This window comes from Pinus tabuliformis, chromosome 9, assembly GCF_031772625.1.
Source record: "Pinus tabuliformis cultivar Carrire ecotype Pingquan chromosome 9, CPIR1, whole genome shotgun sequence".
NCBI lineage: Eukaryota > Viridiplantae > Streptophyta > Pinopsida > Pinales > Pinaceae > Pinus > Pinus tabuliformis.
The window spans coordinates 20,065,801-20,084,133 of NC_142307.1; positions in this window are offsets into that span (position 1 = coordinate 20,065,801).

Genomic DNA, 18,333 nt, shown 5'->3' on the forward strand with positions numbered 1-18,333 from the left:
ATAGAGTGTAGCAAAAAACCCCAATTCTATTCATAGAGGGCTTATTCTAGAGGAAAATAGAAAAAAGGTTGGGGTTTTCTTCCCTTTTACGAAATAAGTAAATGCCATTTTATCAAGTGCATAATCAATCATGTTGGGTTCTTTTGCTTCCTTTAATCTTTGAGTACATGTGGACACATGCTCAAATTAGTAGTTTTCATTGCTGGTTATCTTTTTGCTAATTATCTTTATTTTTCCCGCTTTAATCCTATCTCTATGGATCTTTTTATTATTCCCCTAGATTTATTCTATAAAGTTAGAGGGGGGACAAAGTGTATTCTTGTATTCTGTAGTTTTTTTTGCTTTGAGGTTCTTGTCTTCATACCCCTTTGCTAGTTTAAGTATTTGTAGGAGGACATAGTTATAATTGAGAGGTATAGAGTGCTTTCCTTGTATCCATGCAATTGCATCTTGTGGATTTGGAAGTGTTTGAATGCCCCTTGGATATTTTGTTGGTGTAAAGGATATTAGCCAAACTTTGTGCTTACAATTTTAACATTTGTTTAGTGGTTACATTTCTGGATCATTGTATTTTGACATCTTGAATTAATTAATAACGAGAATCACTCTCAATTAGTTTTCTAGACCCCACAGTCAGTAGGCTCATTATTCATAATTGCATCATATATACTCATTGTCTTTTACTTTTTGGCTTGCAAATCATTGTTTTAGAGGCATATTTTTATGTCGTCACAACAAATTTACATGATTTAGAAGGTGAGAAATCAATCTTTGGTGTAATTGCAGATTTTAGATTTTCATAATTATAGGTCATTTATAGGCTATAAATGTCTTCAAAGTTTCACTTCTAATTGAATATTCAACTAAACATATTGAGTATCTTATACATAACTATTTTTCCCTCCACCCACTATTCATAACTTCCATAACAATTTTGTAAGGATGCATAACTTCAATGTTATTTTGCTTGTTTAGTAAAATATTTGCCAATCCTTTTACATTTTTTTATAATTTATTTAATGTTGTAGAATTTACAAGTTATAACGTTTCAAGGTCTAATTTTTTAAAGTATAATTCTTTAAAGGGTGTTAGCTCAATGGAAGAGCACCTGCTTTACAAGCAGGAAGTTGGTGGTTTGACTCCATCGTGCCTTGATATTCATATGGAATGGTGACGGTCATTTTTTGGTGACAGAGGCTCTTTTGACCATTAATAATGAACTTATGGTGACATTTTTTGACCCTCATTAAAATATTCAAAGGTGATGATCAACGAACGCCACCATATATAAATGCATCAATAGTGACGACCATGAAAGGTCCATCACCATAAATCATTATTGTTCATATGAAATGGTGATGGTCACTATTTAAAATTATAATCATTTTATCTCTTATGTTTCTACAATCTTCATAGGTGTGTAGATCATCTTCTGGATTCATTGCATTAGATTATAATCATTATTCATGACGAACCTTGAATGTCAACACAACACCTATACTTTTGGCGATGCGACCTTTGGTGACGTTCAATTTTCAGTGATAGAGGCTCTATTGATCATCACCAATGAGATTATGGTGACATTTTTCGATCCTCACCAAAATATGAAATGGTGACGATCAACGAACGTCGCCATATATATGCATAAATAGTGACGGCCATGAAAGGTCCATCACAATAAATCATTGTTGGTCATATGAAATGGTGACGGTCGCTATTCATCACTATAATCATTATTCGTGGCAAACCTTAAATGTCACCACAAAACTCATATTTTTGGTGACGGAGGCTAAGGTATGTTACCATTGCTCATATGAAACGATGACGACCATTATCCGTCAGTATAAATCATTATTAGTGATGGACCATGAAAGTCACCACAACACCTATACTTTTGGCGACGCCGCCTTTGGTGACGTTCATTTTTTGGTGACAAAGGCCCTTTTGACCGTCACCAATGAGCTTATGGTGACATTTTTCGACCCTCGCCAATGTCCTTTTTTCTTGTAGTGTGATCATCCAACATTTCAATGTTTAGGGACTTGTTAGGAGAGTGAGGTACTTTAACCCTCATTAGTGGTTATGTCAGGTTCTCACATGGAATTTCTTTCTATGAGGCTTCAGAAGCTTAAACTTTGACCACATGGAGCCATTTTGGTGAACTTCGTGTAAAAAATTCAGATCTTGGTTCACTATATTTTATGAGATATGGTTCGAATAATTTAGGGTTTCTGGGAAAATCGTCATAACTTTCGTTTCTGGCATCCAAATTGAATTTCATGAAAAATTGCTAAAGTTGCACGAACTATAGTTTCTTGGGTACCATTTTCAGGGCCGAAGGCTGATCGAATTCCATACAAGTTTTCTCTACTAAACTAGACCATAATCAGGTCACTATGGGAAATTTAGCATAATTTTATCTTGAAGAATCCAATATCAGTTTGACCTGTGCGTTGGAAATAGGACTCAGAGGGATATCATGGGACCAAATTTCAGACATTAGGAGGGGGTTTAGGCGCGACTCCCAACAACCTCAATGTATCCACCCCCATCGAGGTTCTTAGGTCTTTGAAAAGTATTAGGCCCAAGGCTCCTATTTGGTGATTTGAGTACTCTATTGGCCGGTGCTGGAGAATGGGATGATTTGTTAGCTCACAACCCCAATTGCCCAATAGATCGGTTACTTTATTCCCTTCATGCCTCGTGTGCTCAGTAATGACATATGTGAAGGATTGGAGATGGGATTTAATTTCCCCAATAAGAAGTTATAGCAGGTAGCTATTGGAGAGTTTGGACACCGAGGTTCCATTGATCAGCTTTTGAAGAAGGGTTACTATTATTTGGGAATCATCTGTAATTTGGAGCTTGGTGTATCTTACTTCCTCCGCAATACACAAACCCTTCTCTAACACCAAAAATTTTCCACATTTTTAGTGGATATGCCGTAAGATTCTGCATATACCTTTAAAGTAGCACCCTCATCAGAGTGAAAAATACCCCCAAGACCTGCATGCCCGAGATTTCTGTTGGAAGCCTTGTCAAAATTTAGTTTGATGAATCCTTTTGGGGGGAGGGAAAAATTGTTGACTGATATGTCGATGGGGGGTGGGGGACATGGCCTAACAATCACCATCAAATCATCCTTAAGTTAGTTTGGCTAAGATACTTTCCTCTGTGTTATTTGGTTTTCAATCTTTAGGAGTCCAAGGATCAATTAGTAGAGTCTCCTTAAGGCTGAGTCGCACTATCACCTAGGTATGACTCTTGGAGGGTCTATTATCATGGAATATGACTTTGTTATGCTCTTTCTAGATGTTCCACAAAACAAAACCCTAGGAAAGGACCTAGGCCCTATTGACTATCGAGTTTTTGAGAAGTTTTAATCGCCATGTCTCTAGATATTCCTTGACAATATTAGAAGACCTATCCAAATGTCCAAATAGAAGAAATAAAATGTTCCACAAGTCTTTTATCAAAATCACACTAATTAAAAATGTGCTCCAGTGTTTCCTCTCTTGTTTGGCACAAGGGGCAGTGTAAGGGGCTTGAAAAAACTTTTTTCCTAATTCGGTCTAAGGTCAACAATCTTCCATGACCAATTAGCCATAGAAAAAAGGATACTTTTGGTCATATATTGTTTTTCCATATGTGTTTCCATAGTGGTTATGCTTATCTCCCTATGTTCCTGATAGAAGAGTGTAGGCCTCCTTAACCGTAAATTCCCCACTAGGGTGGTAACCCCATTGGAGTTTATTCTTCTTGTGGCTCTTGAGGATGGTTCATTCTTTAAGGAGAGATTTCAGTGGAAGCCATAGGAGTGAAAGTTGATGCTCCGGCCAATGCTTTGAACACTTCCATTCTCTTCACACTGAGTTGGGATTAAGGTCAATCCAAAAATCAACCACTTTAAAGGCTCTTCTATCCTTTATGAATGTTTGTATATCCCTGAGCTCCACTTTCTCATAAAAATGAGGGAGTTTCATCCAAGATTCCTTCCAAAAGAGGGATGTTTGTCCATCCCTGACTTCTGAAAAACCATGCTCCTAAATGATGGAGCTATTACTCTGCGTCATGTTCCAAATGGACAATCCGGCTGGGAAGTGATGGCATCTGTGTAGATATATTGTACTTGTTATTGTTATTCAGTTCAGCCTATCATCAATGATCAAATATGCTCTTACAAGGTGTTGTTAGGGTGTCAAGTCAAATTTATGTTATTTCAGTGAGTCTTCAAATAAAAATTTGGTCACTGGCTAGTGTGTCTAGGGTTATTTCCACTCTCTCAAGAATTTCATATGTCGGTCACTTTCATCACTCAGTTGAGTCTACCATCATGAAAACATCATTAACATCACTTCAGTCACATCATCATGGTCTCCATTTAGCTCAGTGTCACCATTAGGTCATTAGGATTAAGGTCACAAAATCAGTCATTTTATGTATAAATCCGGCAAATGAGGAGTGGCAATAGGTAAATTTGTTCAATAACACTTGATTTCAAATGTAATTTATGTGTTTATATGTAATAATGTTCCTAAGGTTCTAAAGTTGCAATAAGAGGTCCTAAGGCTACAAAACTCAAAAAGAAAGTGAAATGGTGAGGTGGGCCATCCTATCTCATTAATCACTTAGACACCAAAAGAAAATTATAAAAGCACATGGAGGAGCTCATCCACAATCATTTTCACTTGTCTATCATCCTAGCATCGATCTCCCCCTCTCCTTTACAAAAAATTTTGATTTCATAGCCTTCACTGGCAAAAATTGGCCCTCGTTGCACACCTGGACAGCACGCTACGCACAGGAGGCCTTCACTGCGCACGGGGCATAGTTGTCCAAAATTGGTGTTTGACCACCAAAATCCATTTTTCAAAGCTCCTCTTCAGTCATTTCATCCTCCAGGCTCTATAACAAGTAAGTTTAATCATTTTCATGCCCTCCTTTGCCTCATATGTCAAGAAATTGATCAAATACTTCTTCTCCTAGGGTTTACATGATTTTCATGGTTTTGATCTTCAAATGATGAATTTCTGCCCTAAACCCTAGATTCCTTGTCCCTACACCTCTATTTGTAGCTAATACACCATCTCCATCCATCACAAAGCCTTTTCCCCTCATTTTCTATCATTTTCCTCTAAACCCTAGTCTACCCTATCTCTTTCTAGGGTAGGCCTGTGTTTTGGCCTTTTCCACCCCCTCCCCTCACTCATTTCCCAAAATTCCTTCTTCCCCTACTCACTGACATCATCCCCTACCCTCCTAAATTTCCTTAAAAATTTAGGCAACTCCTAAGTCCATCATACCACCTCATTCCCTCACAGTAGCAGATTTCACTGTTTTTGCTTGCCTTTCACCTAGGGTTTGAAGTATGGAGCCTGACTCATCACCATCAGAGAAGGGGAAGTACAACAAGGTGGGGATATATTGAGGTTTGATCCCTCTAATTGAAATGAAATCACCTCCTCCCCTTTTGTCATGAAATGCTTTGAAGATGTCAATTTTTAGTGTTTTGTCAGAGAGTGCAGGAAGTAGGTTACCATGAGCATCTCACAAGTATATTTTCCCTCACCTTGAAGGAAGACAAGATCACCATTACAGGGACTCCTTTAATGTTTTTAGTGGATGCCATCTCTTAAGCTATAGGCATACCAAACCATGGTGAAAACTGGTTCAAAGGCATGAATCTAGACCTATAAGAGTACAAACCCTACATGAAATCACAATACAAAGGAGCTCACTCACATGTTTTCCCATTCAGATACTTGTTGGAGATATATGCACCATTGATGAAGGTTGTCATGAATTTCTTCACATGTGAGGACAGATTTTCCAGGCTATATCAATGCCACATATGGCTGCTCATGCACTTTACAACTACCAAGTCTCTCAATTTGTGCAGCTACTTGTATAAGAGCCTAACCAAAATGTCTGAAAGGGTGCAACTGAAAGGAAAAGAGAATTACCCCAACCTCTTTCACCATATCCTGATAAAGGTTATAGTACTACATCAATTGGCAGAGAATAACATGACATGGGACACCTTCATTAAGGTAGCTTTAAAAATGCATATAACCACTTCACCAAGCCAGGACCAAACCATGTCAACACAGCCCATGGAGGTGGGTCATCATGAAAAATGATGAGGTTTCCAAGGCACCTAGGCTTGAGGTGACCAATACATATCAAAGAGGGATAAGGCTTGTGTTTTCTCCTCAAATTGAGGAAGGGCCAAGCCTAGTTCATCAGTAGAACAGGGATCAACATCACATCATGAGGCTTATTTGCATGATGAGGAGCCCATTGAGCATGACTTTGACCTAGTTGACTTGGAGGCACAAGATGAACATTAAACCCTGCAACAAGTCATTAAAGAGAAGGATTCTCAGATCATGGAGCTCAAGGACAATTTGGCAAGGGCCAAATTCATCATTTCATTCCTTGAGCAAGAAAACAGTCAACTTAAGGCAAAACAGCTAGTCATGGAGAAAGAGCAATTTAAGGCCAAGAAGCAAGAGATTAAAGGAAAGGAAGTGGTGGACCATGAGGACACTGATCAGCATGAAGGACATGTGGCAAGGAAGAGACCAAGGACAATGGGTCTTAGGAAGGCACTTCAGAGGGAAAGAGAACAAAAGCCACCAATGGAAGAATTGACCTTTGAAGAGAGGATTTCCATGGAAATAAATGAGGACAGGGAGTTTTGGCTTAAAAAATTAAATTTCCACCTTTATAAGCTCCTTGAAAAGGCCAACAGGGATAACAAGTTGCAAAGGAAAATGTATGTCCACTACCACAAGGAAAATCAACTTTGCAAGGGCAAAATCAAGGAGTTGAAGGGCAAACTAGATGAAACCCTAATCAGCCAAGAGGAGAAGGGTAAGTTATATTAGCTTGCTGATGCATCCATGGCTGCATAAAATACCTCTTCAGGCATCTCCAGACAAATTTTTGGAGGATTTGGAGAAAATTTTGTGTCTTGGTGCAGACTTGCAAGTTTTTGCATTTTTTGTCTAGGAGCGCAACGATCTCACATTGTGCTTCTTCCTCAGGGCTCAAAATTATGGAAAATCAACATTTTTGGAAATATTATGACCCCCTATCAAAACTCATTTGACCACTTTCCTGGTTTGGAGCTCATTTTTTGAGAAATTTGCAAAAATGAGGCCAAAAATCACCTTTCTGCCCCTCTTTTTCTGTTTCGCTGCACATCTGGAGACACCTTGGGAGAATGGCCCTATCTCAGGAAAAAATGGGTCATTTTGAGTTCACAAATACTCTAAATACATATACTCTCCCATATTTTGAGAACAGGCTTCAGATCTAGATTTGGACTTCAGAAAGGCACTCAAAAATGACCTCCAACAGCTTGCTGCGCACCTAGAAATTTCTGAGATTTTTGTAAAATTTTCACTGTGTAATTTTTTGTAATTCCTACTTCGACTTTGGTAAAAGTCAAAAGGGTGAAGTAAATGATGTAAATGATTTAATTAAGTAATATTACTGTAAATATGATGTAATAGTGGGTGGTTAGTCTTTGTAAGTTGTTTTGATGTAAATTTGGCCTCATTTATGAGAGAGGTTGGAGTCAAAGTTTATTGTAGAAGTTGTTTTTAACTTCTCTAAACATTAGGGTTTGGTTAGAACACCTCATGGAACAGTTCCTAGAGTCATGGATTCAACCCTTGAGAGTGGGTAGATGTTGTTTTGGTCTTTATGTATCAGTTTCTCAGTCATAGAACGGCTTGGATTTCAGACGAGAGAATTATTGTAGCTTGTACTTGGACATTTTCTAGAAATCAAAGGGCACAGTTTGCAGCTATTATCTAGGAATTCATGTACAGTAAGTTTTTGATGTTTTTTTTCTCTATTATAGCTTTATATGAAATATATTCATCTTCTCTTTCCATTTATAAATTCTTCAATGGTTTTCCTTACATTTTATAAACAAAATTATTTGCATAAAGCTTTGTTTAGATTGAAAAATCATTATGTGTTACTTTCTTTCTTGCTTAATGAATTCATGTTTCATGCTCATTAAGACCTTTTGCTTATTCTAAACACTAAACTACACCGAAAAACCCTAAGATCCATCACAAAAGTATTGCTACCTTGCTCCTTTATATCTTTGATGTTGTAACCCTTCAATCCTCTGACCTAGTGTTGAGGGACAAAGTCCCCTAGGGTTTTGGGTCAACACCCTAGCAGAGTGGGGGTTATCTACAGTAAAAAACAAGAATTCCACACAGCCCTGCTACTTAAATAAGCAAACTACGCGAAGAGAGGTGCACCTGGGGGTCCTTCATTCAGGTAGATCCAGCCAGGGTCCAAACCCTCTTGGAGTTCCTCTCGATCCTTGAACCTGCAAAACAGCCAATTCAAAGAAACATAGAAATATATGGACAAAGTATCATATAGAAATCAACTTCATAACTTATTGAAAGATGGTTAATTATACATTGAAACAATTATTCATATGTAAACCATAACAATAACATCATATGCATAAAGAAGATTGATTTCGGGAACAAGACAAATGTTTCTTTATTGCAGATAACTAAAACAAAGCAAGGAATGATATCACCTGAATCTTCCTCTTGCTGGCTCCAAGCGGAACCATCCTTCGGGTCCGTCCAATCCCAAGTCTTCAAAAGGCTCCTTCCATGACTCACACAAGGATATCTCAACTAGTGAAATGACATCATAACTCAAGGAAACAAGGGTTTCCTGTAGTGGGGGAAGTGCTGGAAGCACAGGGATCTTCAGACTTGATCAGGGATAATCTCAGCAGAGTAATTCTCTCTCTTCTCTCCCCCTTAAGGCCTTCCCATTGAAGCCTTTTTATACTTCTCCCAAAGTAGTTTTTTAGTTGGGAATTCGTTGGGAATAATTGGGCCACAGGCACTAACAAGTAATCAACAGGTAAAACCAGTGATCTCCACCCGAAATTAAGGAGATTTAATTTTTTTAAGTGTTTTAAGACATATACGTGGGTTAGGTATACACTGACCCACGTACACACGCGTTTAGCTTAGGGAAATGTCGCGTACAGGGAGTAAAACATTGTTTTTTAAGTATTTGGACCAAGTCTGGAATGAGGGGTTGCCCTAGGCCATAAATGCAGCATCACAAATATCAAGGGTGAGATTTGGAGCTATAACACCTAGCTACCTAGTTTTTCTCCCTTATTTAGCAAAAAAACCCTAAATTTTCCAAAACCCACCTAAGCCTAGCTATCTAGCCTAAAATCCTTTACATTCCACTCATCTCTTGACTATGATTTCATAGAGAGAGCCCTCTCCGGTTTGGTAGGGCTAGCTAGCAAAACTAAAATCTTGGTCTGTGGTTACCTCCGTCGATATCCTCTCAGCCTGGGACATTGTGGAGGATAAAATTTTGGCCCCGTTGCCGAGGAAATGACTGTTAAATTATTCCTAGGATTAGTTCTATAAGTGTTTCAAGACTGGTTCTATGGGTGATAGAATCCAGTATCCAAAGAAGGCTGATTTAAGAAATTTTTGAAAAGTGTGCAACAAGAAATGTTTGTTGAGAATGCAACAAGATGATGGAGATTAGTGGAAAGGAGTCACCTTCACTAAGTGGACCCGCAGGCAAATTATGGCGCAAGTTCTATTTTTGGATCCCAGCAGGGATGATCACAGCAGGAGTGATCAAAGTTTATTTTTAGACTGGCTGTCAAAAATAGAAAAGTAAAATATTATTGTCTCATAATAATATTTAGACTATAAACTTGATCTTATTCACTTGGAGCACTTCAGTTTGAGCTACAGATGTGGCACATGCAGCTGTCAGAAGGAAGTACACTTTCTTTGTGGGTCATTTGAGTTGTTGCATGCATGACTTCAGTTAGAACTCAATCAGTTGAGTTTGGTGGAGTTGATTGTAGAGTTGATGGAGTTGTGTTCAGTTTGACTTGGTTAAACTAGTTGTAATTAGTCTAACTACAAATAGAATAATGATGAGTTGTTAAACTAATTATTAACTCATAATGCAACTATAGAATACATCATTTAACTCAGTTGCATGTCAGTGCATGTTCAGTTCAGCAGGGACAGGTGTTAGAGGATCAGATTGCTATCAGTTGTGACTATAGCTGTGCATGATGATTTGCACAATCAAAGGGATTAAGTATGCCAATGAATTGGCCAATACTAAGAATTGTAACATGTGCTCACGTCCAACACAGTGTGAGTGATTATTTGCAGGTCAAATACGAGTTTGGTAAACCATTCTCATCAATTCTTGAGCAGGTATTGAGCTGTGGAGGCAGGCAAGCAGTGGAATAGATTTGGAGATCAGATCTGAGCTGTATTGTGTGTAACAAGTGGAGCTGGTACTGGATTGCTTGTGATAAGCATTACACTTTGTAATGTTACATGATTCAATCAATATAATATACAGATAGTTGGGGTTTTTAGCGAGATTCTTTCCACGGGATACATACTGTGTTAATGAGTTTGATTGATGCTTCTATGTGCGCCTGTGAATGTTTCTGCTTCTGTAAATTGATGATCAACGTAGAGGAGATTATGTATTATACATGTTCCGCAATAGTATGATCAGGATAATCTCTATGAATATGTGTTAAATTATTCAAAATTTCTACATGGTATCGGAGTTGCTTGATTTGTAGAAGAGATTTTTACAGGATATCAAGCGAGGATTGATCATCGGATCTATTATTCAGAAAGTGTTTACATTTTATTTCTTCAGGCAGAGTCTGTAATCGGGCCAGGTAGCCTCTGGATTCATCCTTCTTTTGGAAGGTGAGATATCCGGTGAATGCCCAGACAGTCAATCTCTGTACAAGAAATACTTTGTTCTCACGAATTTTAGATCGGAAGTGGTTGAGTTTTTAGCTGGTGGAATTCGAATATAATTCCAAAGAAAGAGTGAAACTCAGAAACATTAAGTGTGAGAATGGAGACAGTATGCCCCAGTATCTCACGAAGTTCACCCAATGCCGGGATGAACTGGGAAGTGTGGGGTGACTGTCGGATGAGTATGGTGAGTCTAGAACTCCTTGACCTTCCTAAGAGTTGGCATAGCTACCAGGACTCGGTGAATGGAAGGGAGAAACTGCCAGGATGGGATAGACTTTGGTCGGATCTTGTGCAGGAGGAGATTAGACGGAGCACCAGAGACAATTCTTCATCCATGCAGGATGAGGAGAACTGTGCTTTAGCGAGTAAGGTGAAGAAGGGGAAGGAGAAGGGTTCTCTTTCCGAATCCAGTTCTTCCAGTGGCGGGAAGAAGGTTGACAAATCGAAAGTGCGATGCTTTCGTTGTCATGAGGAGGGTTCATGGGTCAAGAACATGTATGCTCTTGAGGTTCAATATGCATGCAAAGCCTTGAGCAACGAGGCAATTGATGGAGACTTGGTGGTTGAGAGGGAAGGTATGTTACCTTTCAACATACAGAGCCAAAAGAAGTCTCAGACGATTGTGGAGGAGCCACAATTGGTGCAGCAGCTTCAGGAGGTTGTGGAGGAGCCACAACAAGGGAAGCTGAGAGGAGATCGAGTAGAGACATATACTCATGCAGAGACCTCCAGTAGGGGGGAACTTCGTGCCAGGTGGGCAGAGGGATCGCATGCAGCCATACCTCCAGGTAGGATGTGGGGTGATGTGGATTGATCGTCCCAAGGAGGAGGGGCAGGATCCTTGAGGTACCCAACCTCTTGGATGAGACCTTGCTACGGGAGCCCCGATGTGTAGTAGCAGGAACTCACTGATTGGGTAGAGACTGATGCGGATGGAGCGGCAGAGAGAGCGACAGTGCAGGGAATCCCAGGACAGCACATAGTTAGCAGGCTGCAGCAATGCGAGAGGCACAAGTGTTTTGCACAGTGCTAGGTGGCACAGAGAGGTGTGCAATGGTGCAAGATGCATGGAGATGTTGCAGTAGCGCAGATGTCAGAGAGGGAGCACTTGTTAGCAGCAGGTGGAGCTTCAGCATCAGAGGGTGTTTCTAGCCCAACAGGGAGGTCAGTTGGGAGGTGCAGTGCGGATGCAATGCTGGGAGATAGAACTAGCAGCAGCACAGATGCAGTCAGAGATCAAAGTGACAGAGGCTAGAGCAATCAGATACTGAAGAGCACAAAGATGCAGAGTTTTCAGTCGACAAAGGCAATAGCAGTTAGAGACTTTGATGACAGAGTAAGTGGACCAGCCAGATGTGTTGCATGCAGAACATTCCAGAGTTACATGATCGGGTTTGAGAGGAAGCCTTTCTTGTTGAGAGGGAGTGTTGAAAAGTGTGCAATAAGAAATGCTTGTTGAGAATGCAACAAGATGATGGAACTTAGTGGAAAGGAGTCACCTTCACTAAGTGGGCCCGCAGGCAAATTATGGCGCAAGTTCTATTTTTGGATCCCAGCAGGGATGATCACAGCAGGAGTGACCACAGCAGGGATGATCACAGCAGGAGTGACCACAGCAGGGATGATCACAGCAGGAGTGACCACAGCAGGGATGATCACAGCAGGAGTGACCACAGCAGGAGTGATCACAGCAGGAGTGATCACAGCAGGAGTGATCACAGCAGGAGTGATCACAGCAGGAGTGATCACAGCAGGAGTGATCAAAGTCTATTTTTAGACTGGCTGTCAAAAATAGAAAAGTAAAATATTATTGTCTCATAATAATATTTGGACTATAAACTTGATCTTATTCTCTTGGAGCACTTCAGTTTGAGCTACAGATGTGGCACATGCAGCTGTCAGAAGGAAGTATGCTTTCTTTGTGGGTCAGTTGAGTTGTTGCATGCATGACTTCAGTTAGAACTCAATCAGTTGAGTTTGGTGGAGTTGATTGTAGAGTTGATGGAGTTGTGTTCAGTTTGACTTGGTTAAACTAGTTGTAATTAGTCTAACTACAAATAGACTAATGATGAGTTTTTAAACTAATTATTAACTCATAATGCAACTATAGAATACATCAGTTAACTCAGTTGCATGTCAGTGCATGTTCAGTTCAACAGGGACAGGTGTTAGAGGATCAGATTGCTATCAGTTGTAACTATAGTTGTGCATGATGATTTGCACAATCAAAGGGATTGAGTATGCCAATGAATTGGCCAATACCAAGAATTGTAGCCTGTGCTCACGTCCAACACAGTGTGAGTGATTATTTTCAGGTCAAATATGAGTTTGGTAAACCATTCTCATCAATTCTTGAGCAGGTATTGAGCTGTGGAGGCAGGCAAGCAGTGGAATAGATTTGGAGATCAGATCTGAGTCGTATTGTGTGTAACAGGTGGAGCTGGTACTGGATTGCTTGTGATAAGCATTGTACTTTGTAATGTTACATGATTCAATCAATATAATATACAGATAGTTGGGGTTTTTAGCGAGATGCTTTCCCTAGGATACATACTATGTTAATGAGTTTGATTGATGCTTCTATGTGCGCTTGTGAATGTTTCTGCTTCTGTAAATTGATGATCAACGTAGAGGAGATTATGTATTATACATGTTCTGCAATAGTATGATCAGGATAATATCTGTGAATATGTGTTAAATTATTCAAAATTTCTACAGAAATCACATCAAGTTCAAGGTGTAAAAACTCTGGCTCCTAAAATATACATGAGGTCAAATCTTGACCCAAATCCAGCTCCTGTTGTTGATGATCCAGAGAATTTTCTTAAGAACTCAAATTCCCTATTCCTAAAAGTGAACCTTGAAAATTAGTAAAAACCACATCTCTACCTGATCAATTATTGATTGTTGAAGCTATTCCTTTTGATATTCAGTTTGAGCAATCTTTGTTTTGATCCAAATCTAAGTCTTCCCTTTCAGAAATGGTTTTTGACCCTATTAGGTTTGATTCCTACCCCCCTTCTTCTAAATCCCTCTTTTCAAAAATTGATCACAAGTTGTGGTTAAACCTTGATAAACTTCAAAGCCTAGCTAACCAACTTCAAATCACTATCGAGAAAGCTTACATTCAATATCAGCTTGAAAACCTGGCTACTGCTTCATCCTCCACCTCATCTCCAAACACATCAACTACATCATCTGCCATAGTTAGTTTACCACCACCTCCATTAGTGTCATCATCTCCATCAACACAACCCATTATCATACCTACACAAACTATTGTAGTAACTCTACTACCTCCTCCAGTAGTCATGGCATGGTTTGCCCCTCTACTATTACCTAGTCAACTTGTTGCCCTACCTTAGAACTATGGTCAAAGACTCCCTCTTTTTTATGGAAATTCAGAGATCATAGCATAGAAACATGTTGACAAACTGACAGATTTCATCAACCTTGTGTTGGCTTGTATGGGCCTGACCCAGGTTCGGAAGAGTTATTTAGCCAAACAAATCTCGCAGCTACTGGCCCTTTCGGCAACAGCCCACAGAGCGCGAACTGAGGTCTCACCCGAGGTAGCAAGGGAGGGTGCTTGAACCAGGTTTCTACACCCTTGGGATGTCTTGATGTGGTCTGGAGGCTTTGCACACCGTTCTACAGCCTCGCACTACTCTACTTCTGCACAGATCTGAAATAGGGCTACTTCTCAATACTAATTACTTAATGATTTGTTATAGATCATATCTACTTATGAGGGTCCTTAAGCAAACATTTAATCAAGATAACTAGTGCGCGCACTTAACAAAGATACAGATTCGCATTAACCCAAAACATAAGCATGCACATAAAGAATCAATAGAAATATCAATCATAAATTAACCAGATCTGCAATAGCTCACATTTACACAGAGTTTCCAAAATCAACTTATCCTTATTTCCACTTTATCACTGATACATCCAGATTTATCCAGCGCACTCAGCTGCAGGGGTCCATGCACACAGCTGTGGACTCTACCAGGCCTCTGCACACACAGCTGCAGAGCCTCTATCCACTACCTAATACCCTCAACTCGGACTTACAGATGCTCCAAAACTCCTTAATTCATACACCCATTACCATTCAGATCATTCATCATCCAAAAACTAGCTACCTCTAACCATAGAGCCTTGCCCTATTTATACATTTCCCTGGACCGCGATCCATGGGCGGGCCAACTCAACTTTTATTTCTTTACATTATTTTTGGGTGGACTGCCCTTTGACTCGACTTATTACAAATCGCGCTCCGCGCATCCCGTGGATTCTTTACCCTATATTTACCCAAAATTTCGGGCTTTGTGCCCCATGACTGTTACGCAGGGATTCTACTACCCAAAAGTCCCCCAACACAATCATCATGACTCATCCCGAGTCACTCAACTGGTGCGGTAATATTTGTGTGGAGATCGGTCAGCAACTTTTGCACGTCGCGTGTTCCTTCAACAAATTTTGCTGCGAGCCGTTGTACCTGTTCCAAGCAAGCTGTTGACGCATCCGTCTCACTTGCAGTTGCTTGCTCGATATCCCATACTGCCTGCATATGAGCTAGCTTGCCTTCAATAGTTGTAGAAATGCCAAATGCTTCATCGAGCCAGGGCTGGATGCGTTCTTTAAGCACTTCCTCTTGTTGCCACACAACGTCAACTTGGGCCTTAAGAGCCTGGGCCTCCTTCATTTTGGCCAACCGCTATGTGATAGCGATTGGCTGTGCAACCCCTCGAGCTGTGTCATAGGCCTGCTGCAACTTTCGTTCCTCAGTTTCTACTCGCTGTATGGTTGGGTCCTCCTGGAGGGATGTGAGCATAACAAGAGACTGATCTAGTAGTCCTGAGCACTCACGGACAGTGCACCTCATCATTTCCATCCCTACTTGAATTTCACCGTGGCACCATTCTTGATCTTCCGGAGGTTGCTGTGCCTAGAGTCTGAGCTCTGCAATTTGTAAAGTAAGTTCCCCCTGGGCTTTTGTGGCTGCTTCTTGGGTCGTGCAGACTCCTGCAGCCATGTGTTGAATCTCGGTAACTGTTGGAAGGTCCTCGAGGATAGCTAACTCCAATACCGTGCTGCATGCCTCTGTCATAGCTTGTTTGACTGCCTGATAGCATCCAACCAAGTCATCGTGCTGGAGAGTGGCATGTTCTAACATTGCCTTTTGCTCCGTCAAAGTGTGGAGGGCATGCCCTTCCCTGGCACGAAGCTCATTAGTTACTCCCTTTTGTAGTTGGTAGAGTATTTCCCTGGGCAGGCCAGCCAGATTTAGTCCCCAACTACGTTCGTCGCCTACGTCATCGACTAGGACAGCACCTACTGGCAACGGGAAGGTGTTTGGTGTGGGCGCGTGCACCATCTGCTTTGCGGCGGCCGTATCTTCTGCTAGATGGAGGCTGACCCTACCCTGAGGTTGCATCTGTAATTCCTGCAACTGCGCTTGGATCTCCCCCAACACAGGTGTCTGCTCTGTGATTAGATCGGTCAATGCACTGGTGGGGGCATTGCTTGCTCACTGGCTACTGTCAACGAATTCTCTCTCCAAAGCCTTCGCTGTTTTGGACTTTTTTAGTGCGGGCAGTGATTCCTGTCCGCGCGGCCGCTTGCCCTGGTCCATGTGGTCCTACGTCTCTGTTTCCTGTTCCAAATCTATTTCCTAATCTGTCATGGTCTCTTCTATCGGCGAGTTCTTGAGAGCCTCCTGCTGCGAAGCGGCCTATTGTTCCTGACGTGTCTTTTCTGCCAGTTGAAGGAGTCGTTGTTGGCCGTCCTTTTTCTACTATTGTGTTGCCATCTTGTCAAGAATAACCTTGTCTAGGGTGCGCCATTCGAGGGGCCATGTTGCTAACACCGCGTAAATTGCGTCATTTGTTGCCATGAACGGAAGTGTGACCCATGATCGTTTCAGATCCTTTCGTGCCCAGATATACAAGTGATGCATGTCTGCTTTAAACTCGACCGTGCTCTGGAAATTATTGTAGATCGTGGGAGACATTCACGGTTGTCGAGCAATCTGTGTCTGTATCTTCTCTTCCATGAAGGTCCAAAACGCCCAGATTGTAGAAACCCTTGCTGCATCCCTTGTTCCCCATAGCGAAGTATACCGCACTGCTTCGGGTAGATTATCTATAATGCTGGGAAATTGGCTATCCTGTGGCAGTTCTCCTGTAACCAAGAGGATAGATAAGAGTAACCATGCATAGTGAAATGTCTTACCTTTGTCTTGTGCTTCTTGACAGTTGGTAAGGAATTCGTTGCATAAAAATTGTGCCCAATTGAACTGAACCCCTTCGGCACACTGCCCTGCCAGCACAATGATAGGAGCTGGTACCTCATCTGCGCGACACTTCCTCATGAGTTTACTAGTGAGTAGCTGAGTAGCGATGCATACTGCACGGTCGTTGATGCTGGCTATGACATACCCCCGCTTTCCTTTCTCCAGCTAGTATTTCATCTTCATTGTTTTGGCGAAACCTACCTCGCTGCTTGTTCCTGCAATGTCGGTGGGGTCGTTCCCTTTCAGTGGCAAGTGCATAATTCGGTGGATTAATTCAGCCGTGATCGGGGTCGACTATTTCAACCAGAGGTACCAATCATGTATGAGACAGAGTAGCTGTCGAATCACAAATATGGTAATGGACACGCAGTGATAGTGAGGTATCCATCTGAGGTTGAGCAGTCCCACCTTCTCCACACCTAGTAGCCATGACCGCGGCAATAATTTGTCTCCAGCCAAATGGAGGAACTTGTCACTATCGACAAGGTCCTTATCTTCAAACTTGATGCTCGGAACGCACCCCAACGGCAATCCTTCGAACCTTATGTCATCTAGAAGAAGCGGGGCCTAAAGCTCAGCCTTTGCAACGTCCAAGTCCTTGGGTAGTTTGGTCATCCCTCTCCACGGAGAAAGATATGGGGGTAGTGACGGGAGTTGGAACGCATCCACTTCTTCTTCAACCTGTGCGTCAATCTGGTCAATCAGGTCCTGGAGATCGTCGTCATCCTCGTCAGGTTCGGTGGTAACTGCTTTGCCCTTGTCAACTGCTGATCGCTTGTTGAATCTTGGTGAGGCCCGGACTATTCCTATCTTCTGCTTATTCTTCTTTGGTCGTGGGGTTTGTGGGGATTTTGAAACCTCAGGGGCCTAAGTCACGCCCTCTGGCTCTTCCTAATTTAGTTGCATTTCTTCCGTGAACCATGCTCGTGTTCTGGCCATAGTAGTCATGGGGTGCCTAGTAGTCGAATACTTGCTGCTCTTCCTTGGTGCATAGCGCCAATATGCCCGTGTCGTTCCTAGGTCATGAAATAAGTCCGTAACTTTGAAAAAATCCTTTCCCTCCTTTTTTAGTTTAGTACCAATGTTCAATCGGCAGATCTTTGCGGATCTAAGTCTGAGCTTCCATCTTAATGGCCCACTACCCGCTCCTCCCTGCCATAACTTATCTTTCTTTTCATGAATAGTGTTGCT